The sequence below is a fragment of the Fistularia commersonii genome, chromosome 27 (genome assembly GCF_037954325.1).
Source record: "Fistularia commersonii isolate RoL2024-O1a breed Wild chromosome 27, RoL_Fcom_v1.0, whole genome shotgun sequence".
Classification (NCBI taxonomy): Eukaryota; Metazoa; Chordata; class Actinopteri; order Syngnathiformes; family Fistulariidae; genus Fistularia; species Fistularia commersonii.
The window spans coordinates 10,113,904-10,138,251 of NC_141310.1; the positions used below are offsets into that span (position 1 = coordinate 10,113,904).

Below are 24,348 nucleotides of genomic sequence, written 5' to 3' on the forward strand. Positions count from 1 at the left end.
CTGATCAAAAGCAATTAATAGGCAGTGCAGCCTTTTGACTCTCCGCTCTTAACATTGCAACGCCTTCATTTCTGCTGAATAAATTATCAGCCGAAAGGGCCGCGTGTTTGCGTAGTGTCAATTGTAGATTGAAAGGTCTGCAGCGAGGCTAGCGGTGCACACTTGTCTTTTTAGACCCACTCAGCTCTCCTGGGTAAATGGGCCGGATTTATTACATCTGCAGTTTTAGCAATACTGACCTCTATTGAAAACACTGATAACCATCAACCGACTCAGTCCCGCTTCTGTCAGTGGACAGACAATCCCATTAGTAAACAGCAGATGTTTGCCGACAAAGGTACAAGGACAGCAGGGCGGAAAGAGCGACTGTCATTGGACGAAAAAAAAAAAAGGGAGATCGTCTGATCGTCTCAAAGAAAACAAAGTAGGGAGAAACAAACGCTTTGGCCAGGAAACTTTGAATGACCTTATTTCGCACTCGTGCCGCTATACACTTAATTTACATCAAGTTGAGGGTCACCGGAATTAAGTTTTGTAATGCGAAGGAAATAAACATGCATTAAATGCCAGATTTACAAGTGTCACAGAGGATTAATAAAAAGTCCTGATAAACTCAATTATCTCTCCACATGTTTTCTAGAACTATTGCAAAATTATGTTTCTGTTTCCATTTTTGATTCACAAGAGACCAACAGTTTTATCGCATTTATCGTAGAAACTGTCTTCCTCCGGGTCTGGGCAGATCCGCCTCTGGACAGATAGTTATGTTACACATCGTTTGCCCGACTCGACTTAGAAAATAATCCTGGATCATTATATGCGGTGTAGTGACAGGCGGAACGTCGGGCTGCCCCTCTTCTTTTAAGAACATGACCTATTTTTTTTTTTTTTTTTCTTCCTGACTCCCCCTGTACATGCTGTCTTCTCTCCTCAGCGCATTTCGATGCTTTTACAGAACAGGGGCCTGAAAACGAAAAGGGAGTTTTCATTCCGGTTCTGATTTTTCAATTAAACTCCCTCGCTTGCCAGGAGGAGAAAACAGGGTCTTACGCAATCCCGCTTTTGACATTGGGTCTATCAGAGAAAAGACAGAGACGGAGTAAAAGCACGGGAAGAAAGACTGTGAGGAATGAAGGGAGTGCGGGAGGAGTTTTCCCCACAAATGCCGGGTACTGTCTGACCCAGTGAGTAGTTCTCCTTTGTCAGGATATGGAGAGTGTGTGTGGGTGGGAGGGAAGCGGTGCGCTTCCGTCTCCATTCATACGATTACTTCACGGGCCCTGCCTTTCTGTCGCCACACGCCTTCATTCAGCATTCGTAATCCTGACAGAAAGCAAATAAACACACGGTCGGCCCACTTGACGTCACGGACCTCTAATGTTTCGGGTCAATAACAGATGCCACTTTCATCGGGGCGGCCGGCCCGGCTGGTGGAGATGAAAAGAGAGGGCAAGTGAAGTGCACTGAAATTTTGATAAATATAAGGATTGTGCAGAACGGCAGAGGAAGCATTCGTTAAAGTGACCGAGAACAAAGGCTAGCCAAGGTTTCGGAAAACAAAACCGCTGTGGTGGCAAAGCACGGACTCCCCCTTCCTCTCTCTGTCTAAAACCCAGCTGATGCCTGCAGCCTCCAAGTGCAGCCACTGCGAGAAATACTAAGTCAGACTCGTCTAATGCTTGGGTATACTCGGCACTCCAACGGTCCAAAAAAGCCCTAACAGTCCAATTAGGCGTTATGATACTTTATTTATATAGTTCAGATTTTGCGCAAATATGTAGCCAATCTACACTAATTGGATGAAGATTTTATGGAATGTGTCTTAAGTCTCAGTCGCTGTCTGAATGAAAGGCAGGAAGAAGCCCAGTCACTCCATTCACAAAATCCATTTTACTTTGTTTGCGCTCGCCTCCGTAACCAGTTCTTAGCATAAATGTAATAGTCACAGGGAAAAAAAGGCAATGGACCTTGAGGCCTCAGTGAATCATTGAAATAATTGGAATGTGCTACCGTCCAACGTGCAGGGTTGTATCATCAAAAACATTGGGCAAAAGTTCAGATAAAAAAAAAAAATTAAGATTGGTATTTATTCACTATTCATTAATTCCCGCTACTTGTCAAAGACTTGGATGGCAAATGAGTAACCGCACCCACGCCCGCCTTGCTGAACCTCCCTGCCTCTTGTTATTCACTAGCAAAGCAGAATAGATACAATGGATTCACCAACATACGCTAATTTTGGTCTCCAATTCCTAAAATGCCTCATTGGGGCAGTTCAGATCATCAAAAAACAAAAGTGTGGGCAGTGAGGCTTGACCTTAATGCTTCTTGTGACAGTCGACAATAATTTTCATTATCGCACTAAATTCGACACAACCTTGAACGCTTGAACCTCACATCCAGTACAGTGCGATTAACCCTTTTTTCCACTCTTCACTTTTCCACTCATTTACTTCTTCTAGATATTATTTGTATTTTTTTTTTCATATTTTTTCTGTCCTCTATCTCTAACCCAGAGATGCAGCTATGGTTTTATTGTTGTGCTGTGTCCTGCTTTTCAAGGTTATTTGTGTCTGTTTTTGATTCCACTGAACCCGAGAGCTGCAATCTCTACATTTTGTTGCACTCTGTGTCGTGACAATAAAAAAAGTCTTGAATCATAAATGGATCTATAACCCGGATCCTGGGGTCGGAGCCGCAGGAGGGCCTATTCTAGCTGTGGGGTTCACCCTGGACCGATCGATTTTTGATCACATTCACCCATTCGTTGGGCAATTTAGGGTCTTCAATAAACCTACTGAGTGTTTTTAGGGATCCAGAAGAAAATGCAGACAAAGGGAAACCACGGACACTCAGCGGGGAAAGGTCTCCTGTCAAAAACCGAACCAGGGAACTCCTCGCTGAGAGGCGGATGCGCCGACCAACGTGCCACCGTGCCTGACATAAGAATTCGATGGGACAAAAAAAAAAAAAAAGAAAAAAGGATCAATCGCAAAGTTACAAAGTGCAAGCAAAGTTCAATCCATAAAATGCTTGCGGCAACTAAGCTGCACGGGCAATTCTAAAAAAAAAAAAAGGTCTGGTTTGTAAACAGTCACTGTGACAGCAACTGGGCTTTTGAGACATAATTAGCGGATTAGCCGTGCTGATTTAGTAAGTAAGGAAGAAATAAAGTGTATTTCACTAACTTTGCTGGCAGGAGGATCAATTATACATGCTGCTGCCAGCCAGGGGAGAGGGTTATTAACTTTACATACTCTTCTGAGCTCTTGTTTGCACAACAAATTAACAGCGTTGCTATACTGCAGATCGCCACAAAATCTGTGCAGACTGGGACCGTGCCTCCCAGCTGGGTTCTGCTCTGAAATGTTGTCGTGCACATGTGAAACGGGTTTCAACTCTCAAATAACAGATGGGTCTTTGTTGGTTCCAGGTTGCTCATTTCCATTATTTGTCCCGTAAAGACCTTTCAGAGAATCAAAAAAAAAACAACAAAAAACAACAAAATCAAATGTTTTGTTTTTCAAGTGGTTTCAATCTCTCATTCATTTATGCCTGATTCCTCTTGGCGAGGGTCAAACAGTTATAAAATACAGCTTTTTGTTCATTGTGCACACTGAAATAAATCCATTTACCCCCACGCTCTGTTTTGCATACAGTCTGACCGAGGCGGCCCCTCGTCGAGACATTCACTCGGGGTAACTTCCTTCCAATCAGGAAAAGGTTTTCCAATATAACCGTGCGACTCAGGAGGCACGGATTCTCATCCGAAGCCACATCATACCTCAAACTGTTCCACAGCATGCCGGAGATCAATAGAGCCACTTTGGAAAACTACAACCGGAAAATCTAATCTATGTGTTCAGTCATCTGAGTTTTTTTTGGGGGGGGGCGAATGTGATCCAGGTTTATTGGATGCACTTCAAAACAGCTTGGGCATTTCAATCTGTTCTACAATCTTTTGTGGTTCAAAGACTAATACAGAACAATACCATCCTCCGATCTCTGGTTTTCCTGCGATCTAAAAAAAAAATGACCCACCAGGTGCAATTCGAGTAGAGGGGCTTTAGGGCTCGAGTGTTTTGTTGTGCTGAATACTGCCGCTTAACATGGAAGGAGCCCTGGCTACAAGAAGAGGCTGAAGAGGGTGAGGGTCTCTTCAGATAACCCCCGAGGTGTATTTGTGAATTTACTCTCAGGCTACTTGTCACAGCGTTGTACATCAGCGCGTTGACTCTAATGAGTACATCTAATGAGTATTTGGATGTGGATAAAGTCTGGCCCGAGTTGAAAAATGATCACAGTAAGACATGAAATTCATACTCAAAACACCAAGAAACGTTTCATGTTTACATATGCTGAGCATCAATGCAGATACACACAGATACACGCAAAACATAAAGAGAAAGCAGAATTGGCAAGGAGTCGCGTTGCCTCGGCCAACCGCTATAATTGTGTTTCAAAAGCCACATGTGAAACCATTCGCAATCAGTCTCTTTTCTCATTTGAGTAGTTTAATCACATTAACCGGTGTCATTCCTTCACAAGCCGAGCTCTAACGCACGCCCGAATAATCAACTTTGATTCGCTAAAGAAGCATTGTTGACGAGTCTCTCTCTGATAAGTGGCCAAAACAACAACAACAACAACAACAAAAACGCTGGCAAATATGCTAAGCGTGTGAAAAACAAAAGGTGCGCTGGTACAAAAAGCACCACGTCTTCGCTTGTGCAGAAAACTGCAGATAATCATTTTGAACAAAGTCGTCATCCGTTTTTACCACCGCAACTACCACCCCATTGTTTTTACCTTTTAAACCCCAAACTTATAGGCAGCCAGGGGACACAAATGGCTGCAAAAAAAAAAAAAAAAAAAGGAGGGAGGGTGGGGGTAAATTGCCTCTGTATGTTTGTGGGCTGGGCTGAGGGGATAGGAAGAGGCTTTCCTGCGGGGCAACAATCTGCTCTGAATAGGGCTTTATTTCTGGTTATTATTGTGTCTCGGTGGCCAATAAGAGAGCGGGCGCAGCCTCGCTACGACACACACACACACGGACGGTCTGCCTTTGCAGAAGGGCACTATTCAAAGGTAGAAAAACATGCTCCGGGATACCGCAGAGACGTACGCTGTCACCGAGGCAGAGCTTCCGCTACTCCGTCAGTCATTCTCCTCGGGACGCTATGCATCTCCATTCAACCCCTGTGGACCGGCCTGGCCTGACCTGGCACGGATAGCCTGTGGGTGGCCTCAGTTTCCCCAGGGAGGTGTTGATGGGCTCGGTGCTTCGGCCCCGATGCCCCGCTGACAGTGACATGTGGTCATGCTGACGGAGCTCCACGGGGGGAGATGAGAGGAGCGCGGTGAAGCGGTGAAGCCAGGATGAGCGACCGAAGTAATTCGACACCGGGTTTTAACCATGAAAAGCAAAGGACGGTTCGACATTGCTAGTTAGTGCGAAGACGGGCGCAAATGGACAGAGCGTGAGGACACGACGGTGTAATCGAGCGCGGTCATTTAATCGGTCAATCCGGCTACTGACTTTGGTTTTCAATCATGAAAACTGGCCGCGTTTTCAATCCGCCAAGATGGAATCGGCCCGCGCGGCGAGGGCAACGGATGTGTGCACGTCATTGAGGGTCTCTGATGTAATGCTTGATGGATTTCGAAATAACCCATGCTCTTTATCGCGCTGATATTATAGCGTGAATACAAAATAAAAAGCATATACCCTCCGATCACTGAGATAGTTTTGATGCGGTCATGAATAATAACCAGTTCCCAATCACTGTGCACAATCAGTGAAAGATGCAAAACAGGCTCTAGAATTGTCCCGAGTAAACAACGTGATTTGATTGTATTCGCAGTGCAATAATCACGGAGTGTCACAATGCCATAATTCCTTAATCTTGCTTCCAAATTAACATCTTAGCCATGATTTTATCCGAAACAAATCCCGCGCCGCTTCTACAGTTCCAGACGATGCATTTCTATTTTTCGTACAGTGACGCGACAAGTTTACGTGCACGGCAAGCATCCAACATCGGAGCGACGACTTTATTGAAAGGGTGAAATTTATCGACGTGTTAAAGAGAGTTTCGGTTATGGTAACGCCAAGGGATATCAGGGTCAAACATACTGATTCTCCAAAGAAAACCCTGCTTGTGCAGCATACCCATTTCCTATAAACTTTATGAGAATGTGATGTATTGTGCTTGCAGTTGTTAACGGAAACAACTGCCTTGCATCTGTAAGGGCAAACAGACATATGCAGAAAAGATATTTGATACACAGATACTGCAAGACGGAATCAATACACCGACTGCTTCGGATACATAGCAACGCCACCCACAGACTTGCTTCTTTGACAAGGACCACCTACGTCATTCACTCACGGAAAGATGCTGCACACAAAGAGCCACAGAATCATCGCCGTCTGGGTAACAGAAAATGTTCCCCCTCTGCATTTCACCTGCCGCCTTATGTAAGCAGCGCATCTCTTTGTTTGCCACAATTGCCTCGCGGTAATGAGCTTTGAGGCCCGATAATGATATTACTGACTACAGGGTACGGCCCTCAGAAGAAGTTGCCTTCCTGCGTGTGCATGTAGGGACGCGTACAAAACAGACAACCATATGTTGTCGGTGGTCATTACCATGGGCGCAGAGATAATGTGATGCATGCGCAGGAAAGCAAAAGTTGTTAATGGACATGTGGACACATCTGGCGTGCTGTCTGCATTCATTACAGGAAAAAAAAACACTGATGTGTGTACAATTTCAACCCATAGAAGTGCACTGGACGTTGTTATCGCTGTATGTATTTTAATTCCAGCTGACCGGCGAGGTCTCCCGACTACTCTTAAGAGGATGGAGGATTTCCTGAAGCTGTCAAGTGAGGCCCGAGAAGCGGAAATGTCAGCTGGTGAGATTTTTATGATATATATTTACGATGTCTCTCCTTGTGCCGCTCTATCCCCGAAGCTTCATATGCCTTGTCAGGACAACGGCGGTCTGAGTCCAAATATAATGGAGGTTGACAGTGCTCACTAAAAATATGCTCAGAGGTTAATGCGGGACACGATGTACCATTCAGTGATATTTTTGACAGTGCTAAAAAGAGGCGCAATACTTACAGAAAACCATTAAAGGTGGCCTCGGCATGATAGCTGCTTTCAAACAACACGAACACTTTTGACAAAACATTTGGTTTACACTGACACATCATCTTAATATTTTGCCATTCAGTGAAATCTGCCGGTGAAAATAACAAAAAAAAAAAAATCGTCATCAATATAAATCACCGGCTCTTTCAAGGATGAAATGGCATCATATCGTGAAAGGAAAATAAATTAAAGAGATTTTGTAAAAGTTAAAGATGTATTTATATTATGACACTGCTCTGAGTCACTTTTAATTGCCCCTAAATGGAAAATCTAAATCTCTTTGGTAAGTCCGTTAAACCCTGAACTTAAAAGCAGGTGTGGCATTATCCATATCATAACAGGGCAGGGTTTCTAAGGACAGTAAAATAAAAACAACATTTTCTGGGAATCTGTTTCTTCAGCTGCGAGTTCCAGTAATCCATGATGAATGACGCCATGTGGGCTGAAAGAAATTCAAGGAATTATTTGAGTTTATACGTGGGTTCGAATGCGTAGCCACGCTCGCTTCGTGGCTAGTCTGCAGTTAAGTGTCAGTGTGCCATGTTTCTGCATTGCATGAGTCAGACCACAGATAAAATGACTAGTTTGTTGAACAATGACAAAGGGTTGGTGAATGTCAGACTGATGTCAGTGACATCAGAACCAGCAATTACAAAGGTTAAGAGTGGAAAGATGTTGGCAGTTGAATTGCAAATTTTGCCTGAACAAGCACGGTCTTGAAGTTTTCTGATCACAGTGAAACCGATACCAATACCTGAACTGGCTGGAATATTATTCCAAAATAACTTCCTATGAGGCCATCGCTGTTTCTGAAATCAAGCTTGGAGTAACATGTTGCCTGATATTGAGCTTTAGTTTCAGATTGCATCAAGCATATTCTTGAAGTAGTGAATAGCCTCCCGCAACAGAACTTTGATAAATGTGCAATCTTATTCCCTTAGGATGCCAGCTTGGCATTTGACACTTTCGTTTGAATTCAGGTCACATCTCTTCGAGTTCCTGTACTCACAGGCAGGTACGTCAGAATGGATGCATATATTCTTCAAACCTTCTCCTTCTTCGGAGAACCTCAAGGCTCCATTTTAGGACCCGTCGCAATTTCCTTTCCAATCCAAAAGTGGAAGTACACATCCACCTGAGAAAACTACCCTTCGGATGCAGACTCACTCGCACTTTAAACTTCTTCTCTGAACAGTGCCATGTTGTGTTTAAGTTATAAATGCTTTAATGCAAACGTGTTTTGATCCACAGGGAGTCATTCTGTCACGATGAGAACTGAAGCACACAAATGACAGTGTCATGAATGAAAGACTAATTTGTAGACACAGATTTGAACACGCTCTCTTCAATGTTCATCAAATAAAATATGAACAATTGGTAAATCAATATCAATATTGATATATATCAAATCAATATTTCAACTCTGGGCAGCACTAGTTTTGAAGCACTTTATAACACACTGAAAATAAAAGGACATTGAGGACCAGGGTTGAGAAAATAGCACCTTTTTTTACAACTTTTTTTATTGGATCTAAAATCGATTAATGTCTGCAATGATTGCATGAGAACCTTGTCTTTGATGGATCTGGATTAACTTCTCATCCAAACATACACAAATAAAAGAAGAGGAAATCCCTTTATTGAGTTATACATACAGCACAACATCAGTGAAATACGACCGCTGCATTAAACCCATCACGGATGAACCATGAGTTCTACCTTCTGTACGAATAGTACAAACTGAATACATTTTTTCATCTTTCCAAGACAAGTTTTAGTTTCAGGTGAATAAAAACAGAGACGGAAAGAAAATATCGGTCCAACAGGACCAGTCAGCTCTGTTCCGCATTGATACGCGATCAGTATTTTCAGAGCGCTAAGCTAAGGGTTAACCGTGGCCCTGCTCTTTGGACAAAGGTCATCCAGGATAGGCTCGCCGTGAGGTCCATTGACCCACCGCGTGGAGCCAGACTTTGGGCTCCAGTCTGGCCCGGGCTTCTTTAATCACCACGACAAGAAAAAGTCAATACCGTGCACGAGTCAATTACCCTGGGAGCAAAACTCATGGCGCCATGTGATCCAGGAGTTTCCCTTATCCAGACCACCAATCTTTCTGACAGCCAAATCATAGGCACCTTATTGGATTCAGCAAAGGAGATTTTTACATTAATAATTCACTCTGTCCACGGCGGTATCTCATCTCCCTCCGTGCCACAGTGAGTGAGACCACACAGATTCGCATGACTGGTATAAAAAAAAAAAAAAAAAAGAAATAAAAAAAAAAAATGCAATGCTCAAATGGAAATGAGCCTCTCTCGGTGAACTATCTCGTTCTCTCCCTCTACGCTCCCTCACTCTGTCTTATTTGTTGTTTCACTCTTCTTTTTTTTTCCCTCCATCTTGCTTTCGCAACCATTCCAGTTGAGTGGTGATGGTATTTCTATGTCAATTTTCTGCACTTGCGCTGTCACACATCCTCAATCTCCCGTACTCCCTGTCCGAACGGGTGATCCAGATGGAAACACAAACAGATGATGAATGAAGGCCTTGACAGTCCTTTTTTTTAACCGTCACATCAGAAAGATTTACAGCAATCAAAAAGGGGAAAAAGAGAACAGCAGGGTACAAAAAAAAAAAAAAATATGCGTAAAAGTTCACTGCAAGAACCGCGTATGATGAAATCTAACTTTCGTCAATTGCCCGCACTGGGCTGTTTTGACAGAACCAGGGACCCTTTCTCATTCGCTTTCATCATTTCTCCAAATTACCCACTTCTGGTCTCGCATCTGGTCTCTCTCTCTCTCTCCTCATCGCCGTCCTGTTTTGTTTCCCGGCGTGCGGCGTAACCGTCGTGATGGAGAGTCTCCTCTCCCTCTGTGAGTCGCCGTCCCTAATGAGGCTCCTCAGCCACACACCGTATCAAATTAGCAGCCAGCAACAACCCATTACAACCCAAACCCGGCAGCCGGGGCCCTGGGCAGATCCAGTGCCTCACCTCAACGCACCGGTAAATTCGCGCCATGATTGATTCGAACGGAGATGGCCGGATGGGCTGGAGATGCGGTGAAAGAGATGGGGACGGATAGGTGTGCAAAGAGAGAGTGAGAGCGAGTGTGCGTGTGTGTGTGTGTGTGGGGGGGTTGTAATGATAAACATATTCTGAACTTTCCAGTGAGGAAAAATATGAGTCTTCCCAAAGAGAAATTACTCTCCTGATGGAAAAAATAATGAAGGGAAAAGGTCACACGATCGGTATCAAAAAATATTATATTAGTTGACCAGCCAATTATCCAAAGCTTATTTACACTGTCAGCTGAGTCTGACTGAAAATATACACTCACTTCTGGAAAAATTTTCAATTTGAAGAAATTTGAGACATTTTTGCCTTTTTTTTTTTTTGCATTTATTCATCAACTTCACAATTGTGTATCATGCATAAACCATAAATCTGCCTCATTGAGTTTTAATCACATGCTCTGATAAGGTTATAATCTCTATCTCCTTTATGACGGCAGTTCAGGTTTATGATTCAGCTGCGAAAAAATAAATAACACGTCATCCCATGCAGGAGAAGGAGAGTCACGTAGCCCGGCTGGTTGGAAGCCCGGCCCCCACTTGCCGATGCATCGCCAGAGTTTGCCGCCGACTGCTGCGCTCAAAAGTTACGAGTCAAAATGGACCCGTGAAATGACGTGTCCGCTCAACTCCCGGCACCGAAGAAGACGACTTTGACGGTTTCAGTGCGCAGGAGGAAGGCCAAGATAGCGTAGCATCAGCTAGCCGGTGCGGCTTATATTGAGGTGCGCTCAATAGTCCCGAAATTACGGTAATCTGGATGCATTTGTAGTTACTTATGTTGTTGTGCAACTTGCCACACTATCTTTAGCACAGCATATCATGGATAAGGAAACATGTATAATCTTATATTACCATTCTTGATTGAACTTAACACATTGCATTTTTTTATATTATTTGACAGCTCAGCAGCGCCAGCAGCTTCACCATTAAGACTGTCTGCATTACACAAATGATGATATGACTTCCTGGTAAAGCGTTGCAATGTTTCTACCTTGAAAAGCCTGTGCCATTGAGAGAAAATGTAGACAGGGTACGTGCACAATTATTGTAAGGAATATGGATTTATATTGGCATAAAAAGAGGATAAAGGGTAGAGGTTCAAATCAAGCTACAATAATGGCTGGATTAGCTGTGGATGGCTGTGTGTCCCTGGAAGAATAACCAAGAGAAGGTCATCCTTGACTAAATGTCACAAATAAATTGGGTCCCAGAGTGAGACACACACACACACACACACGCATCTATATCTATATATAGAGAGAGATATAGATGTGTGTGTGTACACACACAGACACCAGTCTTTCCATCTGATAGTCATCAAATAGATATCGATCCAATCCCCTTGCCTAAAGTGTCATGTTACTGTTAACTAAGCTATGAGAGAGAGGTTTTATGTTCCTAAATTACAATTTCTTCTACTAATCTTTACACAATAGTGCACCTTTATTTCAATAACAAAGGCTTAAATGGTGGTGAATACTCAAAAAGGCAGCTTAAACCACATCAAAAAAGGTGCAGCGGTAATCGCATGTTGTTTTATGTCTTATTGCACAGTTTGTTTTTTTTTTACATAAAAGTACAATGTTTTCGGAGGGGCTACGTGAAGCTAAAAGCATCCATACAAATGCACTTCAGATTGCCGAGTCCCACCGGGTCGTGCTGTGACTCCAATCTGACGCAGATATTTACTCTCCTTTTACCAGAATAGTTGCGAGCGTAACAGAGATGACTTTGCGCCATTTATCCAAATCTGAAATACTTCAGCAGATGGGATAAGAGGCCTTGCTGAGGACAGGAAAAAGAAAAGTCACAACCAGATAAATGGGATGGGCAGAGATAAAGACGGTATTGGATCGGTATCTATATTGTTCAGGCGTTGGACATGAACAAGTGCTATTGAGCCATAGACAGAACCAGACAGGACAAAATGAACATGAAGATAGCGACGAGAGGCGCGGCGGAGACAAAGACTAAGAAACCAGAATAAAAACAACAAAAGAGAATGTAGCAGACAGCGGGACAAAAGAGAAAATGTAGGACGGAGATCAGATGTAGACGGAAAATGCAGACAAGGCGTGAAAAAAAAAAAAAAAAAGGATGAAGACACAGAGAAAAGAAGGTCTGTGGAGACGCTTGGCGCGGTTTAAGATGACGGCTTCATCAAGAGCGCCCGCTCTGGTGAGCCTTCATCCAGCAGTGATGTCAACAGGCTTCCTCAATTACATTACTCGCACAACAACAGCAGTTTCAGGCTTGTTCGCTCAAACCGACGTGCACGCTGACACATATGCGCGCCCACATACATGCGGTTTCCTTTAACTAACCATCTAAGTGTTTTTATTTGAAATACATATATTATCATGATACTATACAAGATATTTCAATCTTCCAGCAAAGTCACAAAATGATTTTTTTTTTTTTGGTTAAATCTCTCCTGAAAAACCGCGATCGACGTTTTCGTTGCCTGTCTCGCAAACACGCGGAGTTCAAAAACACGTCTCTGTTTGAGAAGACGATGCCCGTCCCCGGTTTTGATCAAAAGGCCTTGTCGGATAATGAAAGGACAAAGTCGATCTGAAGGCGGGAATCAGCGAGCGAAAAAAATAAAATAAAAATAAGGCTTTGATTATACCGAAGGGAGTCTATTTTTGGAACAAAAGCTCCTGACTCAGACACCCTTCTTGCCATTTCTGGCATAACTTGTCGTGTGTTTTCGTGCTGAAAACATGAAATGGAGACCGGCCAAACTCTTCTCCAAGCACAGAATAGGGTTTAAAGAACGAATTAAGACGGCGAGTGAATAGTCGCACGCGGATCAGCATTGCTTGGGTTTATAAATTGAGCCAGTGGAGTGTGTGTGTGTGTTACGCCCCCGTGTCTTGGTCTCAAACATCCTATTACACCGGGACATGGTTGGCAGAGGTTTCAGCACAGTTCAGTTTTGTTCCTGCGAGTGTCTCCGTTCAAGACTTTTTTTTTTTGTGTCGCCCATCTGTTCCCGTTGTGTCCTTCAACAGCTGCAGAGTGCTCGCCACCCGCCCGCGCACACCCACACTCAAACTCACACCTAAAAGCGCTTTGTCACACCGAAGTGTCAACAGGCCCAATTTCCTTTTTGCAGCCTGACTGTGGCCGCCGCAAGAACACGGCACGGCCATCCAGCCGGCGCCGGCCATCTCCCACTATTTTACTAATTCACTAAATCTGTCATCTTCTCTCTTTCGCCGAGGGCCGATAACCCTCGGCGAGGCAACTGGCCGCGACGAAGACGCGAGCTGCAGCTCGTGGGCACTAAGGGGGCAAATGGATACTTGACATATCAAATGACTTAGAAATGCATGTCTGTGTGCACAACAGCTGTGTATGTTAGCGTGTATTCTCAGACCTCATGCATGAGCGCCGCGGGTCCCGAGGAGCTAGCCGGGAGGGTGTGAATTCTGCCCTGTCCTCCTCTGCAGTGGCCCCGTCGTGGATTAATAGTGTCATTAATCTTACCTTTAAAATGAATGACTTCAGCATCACCAGCCTGCGCCGAAAAAGTGGCTGCCCGGTCTCTTTCCCTTCATGCGTCCTCCTTCCCCACTCAGCTGTGAGGGATGGATAGCGGCGCTGCCATCCTATCCATCCTAGGATTGGCACGGACCGGTACGGTGGGAAATCAGAGGAATGCTTTGGCCAGAAAACATGCTTCCTCTCAGTCTCGCGGTTACATTATTCTATGTTTGTGTCTGCGTGTACGAGGCTCGTCGGTCAGAAAAAGGCCAAACAAAACATCTCTTTGTTTACTGACGTTCAACCCCGGACAAGTGTTTCGGTTGGAGAACATTTGCTGGGGAATGAAGGACAGAACAAGAAATAGATATTTCACCATAGATAAGACAGGGTCAAGAAATAACAGGTAATACGTTTAAATAAAAGATTATTATCTATTTATTTTTGTCTGGTTCAGTGTTATTTATAGGTTACGTACGTCAGGGGTGATGTAACTTATACGTTTGCCTTCAATAAAACCGGATCCCATGGGTGGCAGCCTACAGGTTACGTTTGAAAACAACGGCAATGCAGAGCGGTAGCCTCAATATTCCGATATGAAGCGAATTCCCTTCGTCCCACATAAATACTCGCTATCAGCTCCGAAAAGCCCACTCCGAGGGGATCTAATCAAAACTGAATGGCCTCATTAACATGTATAACACTGACTGCTAGGTTTTAAGACCCAACTGTTTGCCATTATAATCTCTACAGATATAAATTGCTCGATTTGGTTTCAACTAAAGCTAAATAACGTGACTAAATAATGCAAATGCGCGGTTATACGGTTCCTGTTGAGATCTATAAAAACGGAAAAAAGCATGGGGGGAGAGAAGTTTTCGTGTTGTTTGCTAAATAAATGAAACATTATGGAATTATTTCGGTTTTAATCGAATATATCGAACTCTCGTCAACAGGCGACATCGCCGAATAATTTATCTCTGTATATATAGATGTTGGGTGAGAAATGTATTCGCAATTGTCCAGTACCGACGTGCACACAGTCTTCTGAGAACTGCAGCGCCCGGGAACATTCATCACTAAGTGAGGAGGAGGAGGTTATCGGGCCGGAGCTGAAGATTTCACATTTCATCAATAAGTCGTCAGTCTTCCCGCCTTTCACCTCTCCTCCCATCCTCCACACCTCCCGCTCTTCGGCTTCATCAAATGAGCCTTCAAGCCGCGGAGGCTGCTGGACATTATTCAGTCCGGCTCACAAACACACACACACACGCAAACACACATACGGAGTCAGAGTCCAGGAAAACAAAAGTATTCTTAAACCGGCTAAAAAATCTTTCGCTGAGAACACGGGCGGTTTATAAACGGCGTACAGTTACACACGACTATTACGCGTCAGCTGCTCGTAAAAAAGATACGTATAATTTAAAAACCAAAAACGGCAGTTTATTGACTACGTTTAGGAAAACAGTCAAGGTGAGATTTGCTTCCCTGCGGTTTGTAAAACTATGGAAAACAGTGGGATACATTTTCTGTTTATGCTGATTAGTACTTTTGTAAACATAATGTATGTTGAACGTGTTTTAACACCGCAAGTTTACATTATACAGGAAACCGTTGTGGTTCACTTGGCTGGCTGACTTGCGAGGGGAATCCAATTTCATCAAAAAGGATATAAACACCAGCTATGATCTCATCGCCGCCCGTGCACGTCGACAAGCCCATTTTGGGGAGAAAAAAAAAAAAAAAAAAAAAAAAAATTAACACGACACGGGGGCAACAATAACACGAAACACCAAATCGCATGACACCAGGCGTCGGCATCATGGAGCACGGGTGTTGCATCACTCCGTATCACCCTGTCAGATCGGGGAATAATAACTGTCACTCACTTCTCATGGGATCATGTAGATGTGGCTTAAGAGGGAAGCTCACTTCTAACAAAATCTGGCAACCACCGAATGGAGCATAGCATGATGAGTCGTCAGGGAGCGGGGAAGGGCGTTCGGCTGTTTCACAGTTTTACAATTATCACTGTAGACGAGCGCGGTTAATTTTCAAAAATAGCTTATTGTGGCTGCACGAGTTCCTTAGGAAATACAGGCGATATGAATATACATGATTTTACCTTAAAGGCAGGCTCGGTATGGAAGGACAGACTTTGCATGTGAGAGTTGGAAGGAGATTTTGCATAATTATTCTTTTTACCCCCTTTGAGTAAAATCACCTAAACGTTATTCTTTTTATCAACCTTGAGTCACTCATTCATATCGGAAGAATGTAGATGTTCTTCCCTAGAACCCCCGTTTGCATTTGGAAAAAAAAACGAGACAATTACTTTTACAATTTAGCTGACTCTTGTTTATTTCCTTAGAATTAGGCCCCTTTTTTTCCAGTCTTGCTGAATATTTTACAAGTAGTAACCCATTTATGCTGCAGTCTGTCTCAATATCCTGCGGCATTTTTGGGGACACACAGAGGACACGGGGGAAGAAGAGTCCATAAACACAGAGAACGATAAAAAAGAACCGATTCGCGACACACACGCATTGTTGAGGACACCGCGAGGTCGTAGACAGTCGAGTAAAGTCCATAACTCCAGAGCCGACTGCGTCGTCGTCACGGAGATAACATGAACTCATCTATTAGTGAACAATACCATTAAATATAAATTCACTTAAAATACAGCAGCTCTTGCAAGTAAGCTTTCCCTATATTTTGTGTTTATTAACACATTTCTTTTGCAATATTAAGGTACATTAATGCTTACCCGCTGCTGAACTTCACATTTGCGCGCCGCTTTATGCTCGGAAATGTCCGTTTTCCATCTCAACATAAATCCACTCCAAGCGCTGTCAATGGATAATTGCTTTAACAACATGAAAGTGTTACTAGTACTACAAGATTACGGTTTTAAATTAAATCGCCAACCAGAGGAGCAGCTGGGAATGGATTGGGCTGTCAAAGTACTAAAAAACTCTAAGAAGTAGCTGTTGTGAGGCGTGAAAGTAAGCAGGGGAGGTCGTTAATTATTCATTTCCTCATTCCAATATTTCAGCTACCGGCATTACAGACCATGATTAATTATAACCGACAATTATCAACTAGGGTAAAGCATAAATGCGATTCCGGGGTAATTCTTTCTGCAACATTCAAAACACCAAGATTAGCACACAAAGCATAGAAAAAAAAAAAATAGAAAATAAAGATAACTCCCTCATGCTAATCCCCAATTCCTATTATAACGGCACCAACTTCCTGGATTACCGGAAAAGAAATCACCCTTTTAAAAAAGTGCCACTGTCAGTACACGCTCCGGATATTCCTCAAGTTCCTGCTCGGGGCGACAAAGGTTCGGTTACAGGCCAAGAAATGTGCAGCCACATGTACCTGCCATCGCCCCGGGTGGTTTTTCTCTCTTGGAAGAGTGAAACGGATATGGAAACCATTTCATGAATCCATTCTTCCTCCGAAATAGTTCCCATAAACTTATCCGCAGCTACTTTAATGCAAATGTGTTCCCTTCGTCCCTGGCTCCGCTGACCTTTGCTGTCACTACCTTTACTTTGGACCTCAGTCACGGGGGTTCGCCTGTCTGCCCGAGGGATTGTCTCGTAACTGTGTGCTGAAGTGTAGCATGGGCCAGAGATGAGTCCAGTAGATTTCAGCCCAGATCTGTTTGACAAAGCGTAAAAAAAAATTACTGCCTCTCTGTTAGCAGGATTATGTGAAATCTACTGGTCTGACATTCACAAAAACTTGGGAGTACAGCTCGGCCAAAGGAAATACCCAGACCTTGGTGATATGCCATCGAATCACTAAATATTGAGATTTTTGAAGCTCTTCACCTGCTATCTATTGATTGATCAATTGATTGATTTAGTCTATGCGGCAACGTTTGTCTCGAATAGCCTAACACAGGGGTGCACACATTTTTTCAGCATGCGACATTATAAAATGTCCGAGACAAAATGATCTACCTATCATAAAAATGCAAAAGATATATCTATAAATATGAGAATTCTTTACACGTAGATATACGTTGGTGTACCTTGCATAACTGCTTGCGCCCATATTGCAGAATACAACTTTACCTTACTCTCATGACTTGCAACAGAAGGGTTGCAACAGTAACTACTGATAGCTCACTTCCAAATGATCGGCGTAGTTTTTAAGAGCGGTCCAAAAATGCAGCTCCACATTTCTCTTCTTCTGTAAAGCGACGGTAGACAAATGCACTTTGAAATTGACATAGTAAAAAATGAACTCCTCTCACTCCTAATGGAAGTGGTATGTTTTTTGCTTCGCCACTCATTTTACATACCCCTTCTTAAGTTTGCTAGCTTGCTAGGATGCCAGAGTTTTGCAGCACTTAGCCCTGTTTTATGCGCAGACACGGTGACCCATGTGGCAGAAAAGGTCAAATGTCAAACCGGCTGCCCTGTATATCAATTAAATGACAAAACGTCTGTCTTCTTTAGTACCGTGCCATTTACCCAAACTACCTTTACGATCGACCGCTAGATCGCGATCGATATATTGGGCACCCCTGATCTAAAGGGTTTATTCTAGGCCTAAACTGCCGAGTTTGTTTTTTTTTTCCGGTTTTTAGTTTAATTTTGAACACTGGTTGTAGTTGTTGGTTTCAGTTACTCTCATGCATTCATATGTATTCTTGTTTTTCTCTCGTCTCTTCTCTCTCCTCTCCGAAAGCCCCGACAGCTGAACTCTGTCTATCACCGACCAAGCCATTCCCAAACTGGTAATGTTTCTGGCATTTATGCTGTGAAATCAGCGAGGGGGGCTTAGCGCCACAAGATCGTGAGTAATTGAAATAATCAACTCTATTCCTAATGACTCATCTCCTCTGCAAAAGGGATGTCGCTGGGGGTGCGGTAAAAGAGGTATCGGTGCCAGGAGACATTTAGTGGCACACTTGTCAAGACAGTCACAGGGAGAAAATAACGAACACCCATCTAAAGTGAGTCAACTGTTTTTTTTTTTTTCCTCCTCCTCCTCCTCCTCCTCCTCCGGGGACTTTTTGTTCTATTGCAAAACTCTCCAGCCCATACGACTACCCAGTGACGTAACAGATAAGATCAGGACCCACTGAGCTGACAACTTTGACTAGCTATATCATTAATTCACCAGAGGCACTTTGTTTTTTAAAGAAGTTTAACAAACCACCCATGTGGTGCGGTGCGGTGCGGTGCAGCGATGCCTCGAGGAGTTGCCCCGCGGTGGATTGCGTTTGCGTACGAGAGCTCCTTCCTGTTAGCTGTTTGCACAACAGGCCTCTTTTGCATTGTGGGAAAACTCTCACATGGTCGTCTGCCTGCCCGGCTGAATGCGGAGCATGAGGAGCGTTAGTTCATTGAAAAATGGCTGGAGGTGGACTGCCCCCCCACCGTTACCACCACCCCCTTGTACTTGTCAGGATAACAAGTCTCAACAGCTTCAACAATGCATGAGAGTCAAGTGGAGCAGATAAAATAACAAGAGTTGATTCTAGCTTTTCCAGTGACAGCTCCACCTGTGATTAGCCGGGTGCTCCAAGTGCCGGGCTATGTCAGGAATGGCCTCCCTGACAGCTGAGGCTGTGCGAGTGTATGTGAGGAGGTTACTGAGACAATAACAGTGTGTGCTGACACGATTAAAAAAACAAACAGGAGTACACCAAAAAAAAAAAAAAAAGGTGCATGCGTGACATATTTCATACATTTGTACGTACTGTGTTCAAAACCCAAGATCGACGATCCAGAAATTCTGCATGCTACAGCGCGTGCACAGGAACCCTAGAATCGCATGTATAGATGCAGGAACTACAAGGACAACGTGTACATGTCTGCACACAGCGGCAGGTGGGGGCAGTAAACCCCAGCCAACAGCTACGGTGCACCAGCTAAAGGGGGGTTGGGGGGGGATTGGAGCAGGCTTTTCAGGTTAAGGAAGTTGTGACATGCTCCTCCAACAGGCCCATAAATCAACCAACTCAACCTCACTAAGGATGGCTCTTGGGAGAGTGAGACACAGAGTACGCGGCACACACCCAAGCAGAAGCAGTGCAGCGCCCACACACACACACACACACACACACACACATACAGACAGTATATGCCAACCAGCACACACGCACGCACACAAACAGCAGGAGTGTACACACTATTATGTAAAGACACTTCTTGCCTCAGGCTTAACATACCGCGCCTCCCACTATGTGACTGTGTATTTAAGGTGTGAATATTGTGTAATCGAGTGATCATAAATTTTAACAGCAAAACGCATCCAGTTTCTTCACAGTTCAATGTTTAGAAAAAGAAATGATTTATTTAATTTATTTATTATTAAATGTGTGGAAACACTTATGTAATTAAATGCAAAGATATAATTAACTTTGTTCTGTTGAATGTAAATTAAGCAAGACATTTTTTTTGCATTTCTGTGGCAATCGACACAGAGCCCAAGGAGATTTATAAATATTAAATGCTTTACTTAAAAAAAAAAAGTCTTCCAGTGTTGTGAATACTTGGACAGTATATTCATTTTCATTACATAGCTGACGACCACAGAAAGTGCCTGAAACAGTCACTACATACTAATTATTACAGAATACTATTATGAATTAAATACATTTTTATGGATTACAATATTGTTTGGGTCAAGTTCATACCTATTTTATGCCATAATGTTTCAAAACACTGAGGTGATGATGAAGACATTGCTAGGAAACAGAGAAACTGCAGTAACACAACAATGTGGCTTTTGTTTAGAAGTGGAAAGGGTACAATTGGTATTTATTCTGCAGTTGTCACAGATATCCGTGTCAGCAGGACAAGCAGGAAGACATTTTTGCTGTACATCTAGCATCGGATGTTGATAAACCTGAACATTGTGGTCTGCACACGTTGTCCCACAGTAATGCTAACCGTGCAGCCTCGCTGTGCAGTTACACTGAGAGCTGCGCTCAGGGCTGCAACAGCGACTGCAAGGCCAAAACAAAACTAAAAAATACATTCAAGGACTCAGTCATCTGACGCAGAAGCTCCATCACAGACATGGATGTGACGTTACGCAACACAACCAGTGGAAAAAAAACAAAAACAAAAGGAACTGAACAATAAAAACAAAACCATAGAGGCCATTGAGGTGACATTTTTGCCTTTATTTTCTCCTTGTTTTGTCTGAAAATTTGCCACTGGGTTGCACACAAATTAATGTTTTTTTTTTAATAGAGAATTTGGGTTAAAAAAATTATATATATATATATACTTTTTGGTAATTTTATATGTATATATATATTTTATGTGTATATATATATATATATATATATATATATATATTTTTTTTTTTTTTTTTTTCCATGAATGCAATACAATTCCGGTTCCCAGGGGTGTGGCTTGATCTGCTGCAGCTTTCTTGCAAGGCATCCACCATTGTTATTTATTCTATGAATATCAAAGCTATTGTTGTATCATTTCAGCTACTACCATGTAACTCAGCGCTGGTGGTATCATTAGTACGGAACATCTGTGCCATCATTCTAGGACCATCATCCTTCGCAATTTCTATGGCACTCTTCTTTCCGATCTTCCTGTGCTTCTCTCGCTCCTCTATCCCAACCGGTCGAGACAGAAGGCCGCCCACGTTGAGCTCGGATCTGTCCGATGTTTCTGCACGCTAAATTACAGTTTTCTACTTGCCACATGCTGGCCCATAGGGAAATGTTGGGTTTCTGTAAATTATTTTAAAGATTTAGTCCAAATCCGCTCTATGTGTAGAGCGTGTCATGAGACATTTGTGTTGTGATTTGGCACCAATATAAATGAAATGTGACTTGACACTGATGAACCCATATTTGGAATTATAAATACAGATCAGCAGAGCGTCCAAACCCAATGATCTCAATTAAACAGCAGAGCACCTTCAAAACCACTGCAATGAGACACATATTTAGTTAAGCATGTCTGAAGCCACTCCATGTTGATGTTGTGCTAAATATCGTAACCTGTCATTGTGGCGACAACAAAAGTCAAGTCCGATTTATTTTCAGCTTCTCTTTAAAATTAATTAAAAAAGATTTATATAGAACTGCATTGTTTATACCCCTTGTAATTTAACAAGTTGAGAGACTTAAAGACTTTACTGAGCCTTTTATACAGGGACATAAACTTGATTGGTGGTAAATCATAAAACTGCTTTGAAAGCTATAAATAGGAAGGTCGTCTGCCGACATGTTTGGCGGTGTCCATCTGCGAAAGCGAGCGCGGAGAAAAGGAAGAGAAAACAGGTGGGCTTTTAGAGCTACGGCTATCTGCGCCCAACAGTCTGAGAGCGGGAGATGGCACCGGTATTAACACCGCGGGTTCCCATTGTGTCAAAAATATCCGTCTTGCCCGGGGTGTAAAAGGGATAGACAGAGTGACAGAATGAGACACTGAGAGAGATATGAGCCCCTCGCTTCACATGAGTGCTCCTGGCCTTTATTTCTCCATGGTTGTGCAACACCTCCTGCAACTTGTCCTTTCTCTCTCTTTTTACAGTAACCAACTGAAATGCGGGTATGCAGTTCCGCGTGACCAATACTGTCAGAATTAAGAGATACTGCAATTAAACTCCAGCTGCGGTCGGATGTGCAGAATTTACGCGCAGACCTTGCTTATTAAACCGGCCGTGGCGGATAACAAAACTCCCTTTTACACAGTGTTTTTTTGAGCCACCGGCGAACGTTCGACTGTTAAACTCCATGCATGCTAACATGAGATTTATGTGGAAAAAAATAAATAATTTACGTCGCGCCGCCACGTGCTCACAGAATACAAGCTGGGATCGGGTCGGGGGGTGGGGGGGGGCACACAAAAATATGGAAAGTCCTGCTTTGAAAATGGGAAAACAAAAAAAAAGAAAAGGGAGAAATTGGAAAAAAAAAATGAATTTCATGCAGTCAATGAGGTTCCAGTCCACAAAGACGGACACCAGGGAGTCACTGTGGGAGGGGGAGCAATACCAGTTTCAATTTCTAGTATTGGAGTTATCTAGGCAGCTGCTGTGATAAGCAAGTTTCCTTAACAAGTTGACAAGTTGTGTCTTGTGTGTGTGTGTGTGTGTGTGTGTGTGGTTGAACAGGCAGAGACAAAGATGTTTGCTTTTTGTTCTGGATATCATTTTGTCCCATCTGTCCAATTAAACTGCCTTGCAAAATACTAATAATCGTCGTATTTTTGTTCGCCGCTCCGACAGTCATCGCGGATACGGTATCTAGATAGTAGTGTGTGTGTGTGTCGAGAGTTCCTCCGGGATTCACACCCCTCATCAACATGTTCAGCCACGCCCTGCTTCACCTGCACCGCAATACGAAACGCAGCATTATATCATCTTACTGACAAAGTGTGTCGTAAATTAAATTAATCATTTCTTCAAACATCCTCGATTACACAGAGCAATTTGGGTGTCCATCATATCGCACCGCATTGCGATAAGTGTGTGGAAATTGCATAATTTGACAACAGATTTACTAAAGTAAAATAAAAATGATGACAAATATTTGTTTAATACGAGGCTCGGCAAAGCTTTTTCACACAAAGCGCAAGAAAAATCGTTATGAACAGGGAAGATATGTGGAAAATAAGGTCACGGGGTTTTAAAGAGAGGTCACCAAACAGCAGCTAAACAAAGACTGAAAACTTCAGAGCATCAAAGAAAAAATCATCAGGTGCAAAACTGTGTCATTAAATCTAAGAAGCAAAAACAAACGTGAGATATGTGAAAGACTCAAGAGACTGCATAAAAGCCCCGTTCTGATTTTTCTATTTTTTTTTCCCTCCTCTTGCCTCTTCCACCACCTGAGAGGCCGTAAATCCCTCCTCTTTTCTTTTTTTTTTAAACTTGGCTGAGGGAGTGACGGGGCCAGAGGTCAAACCAGTAGGACAGATGAAAACAAGAGATTGTCTGGAAGCCCATTAAAAGAAAATTGCAGAGGACTGAAGGGAAACACATCCCTGACAGCAGCGGGATAACAGTAAACCCATGTAAAAAATAAAAATGTGCGAGGGAAAGCCGAAATACATCAGCTCGTGGAAGACGATGCGATTGCCCGTATATCGGGGACTAAAACGCAGATATGATGCTATCAACTTCCAGCAAATCCACTTGTGGCTTGACATTCAAACTGTACAATGTCAGGAATGCAGCTGTCTTATGTTTTGTTTTCCAGACGTCTTTCACAATTAGCCTCTCTCTTCTATCTGCATATTGGTGACTCTGTCACTGCTGCGCTCACTTAGCCACAGAATGACAAAGCACTCTGACAAAGCTCTGTGGACATTGTGGTGCAGAGGAATTCTTCAGGGAAAACACAGCTATTGTGGTTTTGTACAGAAACAAAAAAAAAAAAAAACAAAAAAAACAAATCCAAGCAAGTGGTTGCTTCATCACAAACAAATCATCCGAGATAAACTTCTCATTTATTGGCTTTTTTTCCACTGAGGATTTTTTTTTTTCAGCAAAACACCTATGTTTTGATATCATTCTTGCTTTCAGAAGCGCTTCCCCTGAAAACATTTTAACATCTTTAACGACGCTCATGCGGAAGTCTACAAATGTCTACAAACACACAATGA

At 43.0% G+C, this 24,348-nt stretch overlaps 1 protein-coding gene across 7 annotated transcripts in view; it reads right to left on the bottom strand.

Annotated features, from left to right (window-relative positions):
• The window catches only part of shf (Src homology 2 domain containing F), a 106,907-nt gene that overhangs the window by 63,900 nt on the left and 18,659 nt on the right, over window positions 1–24,348 (bottom strand). The gene's annotated exons all lie outside the window — the stretch shown is intronic.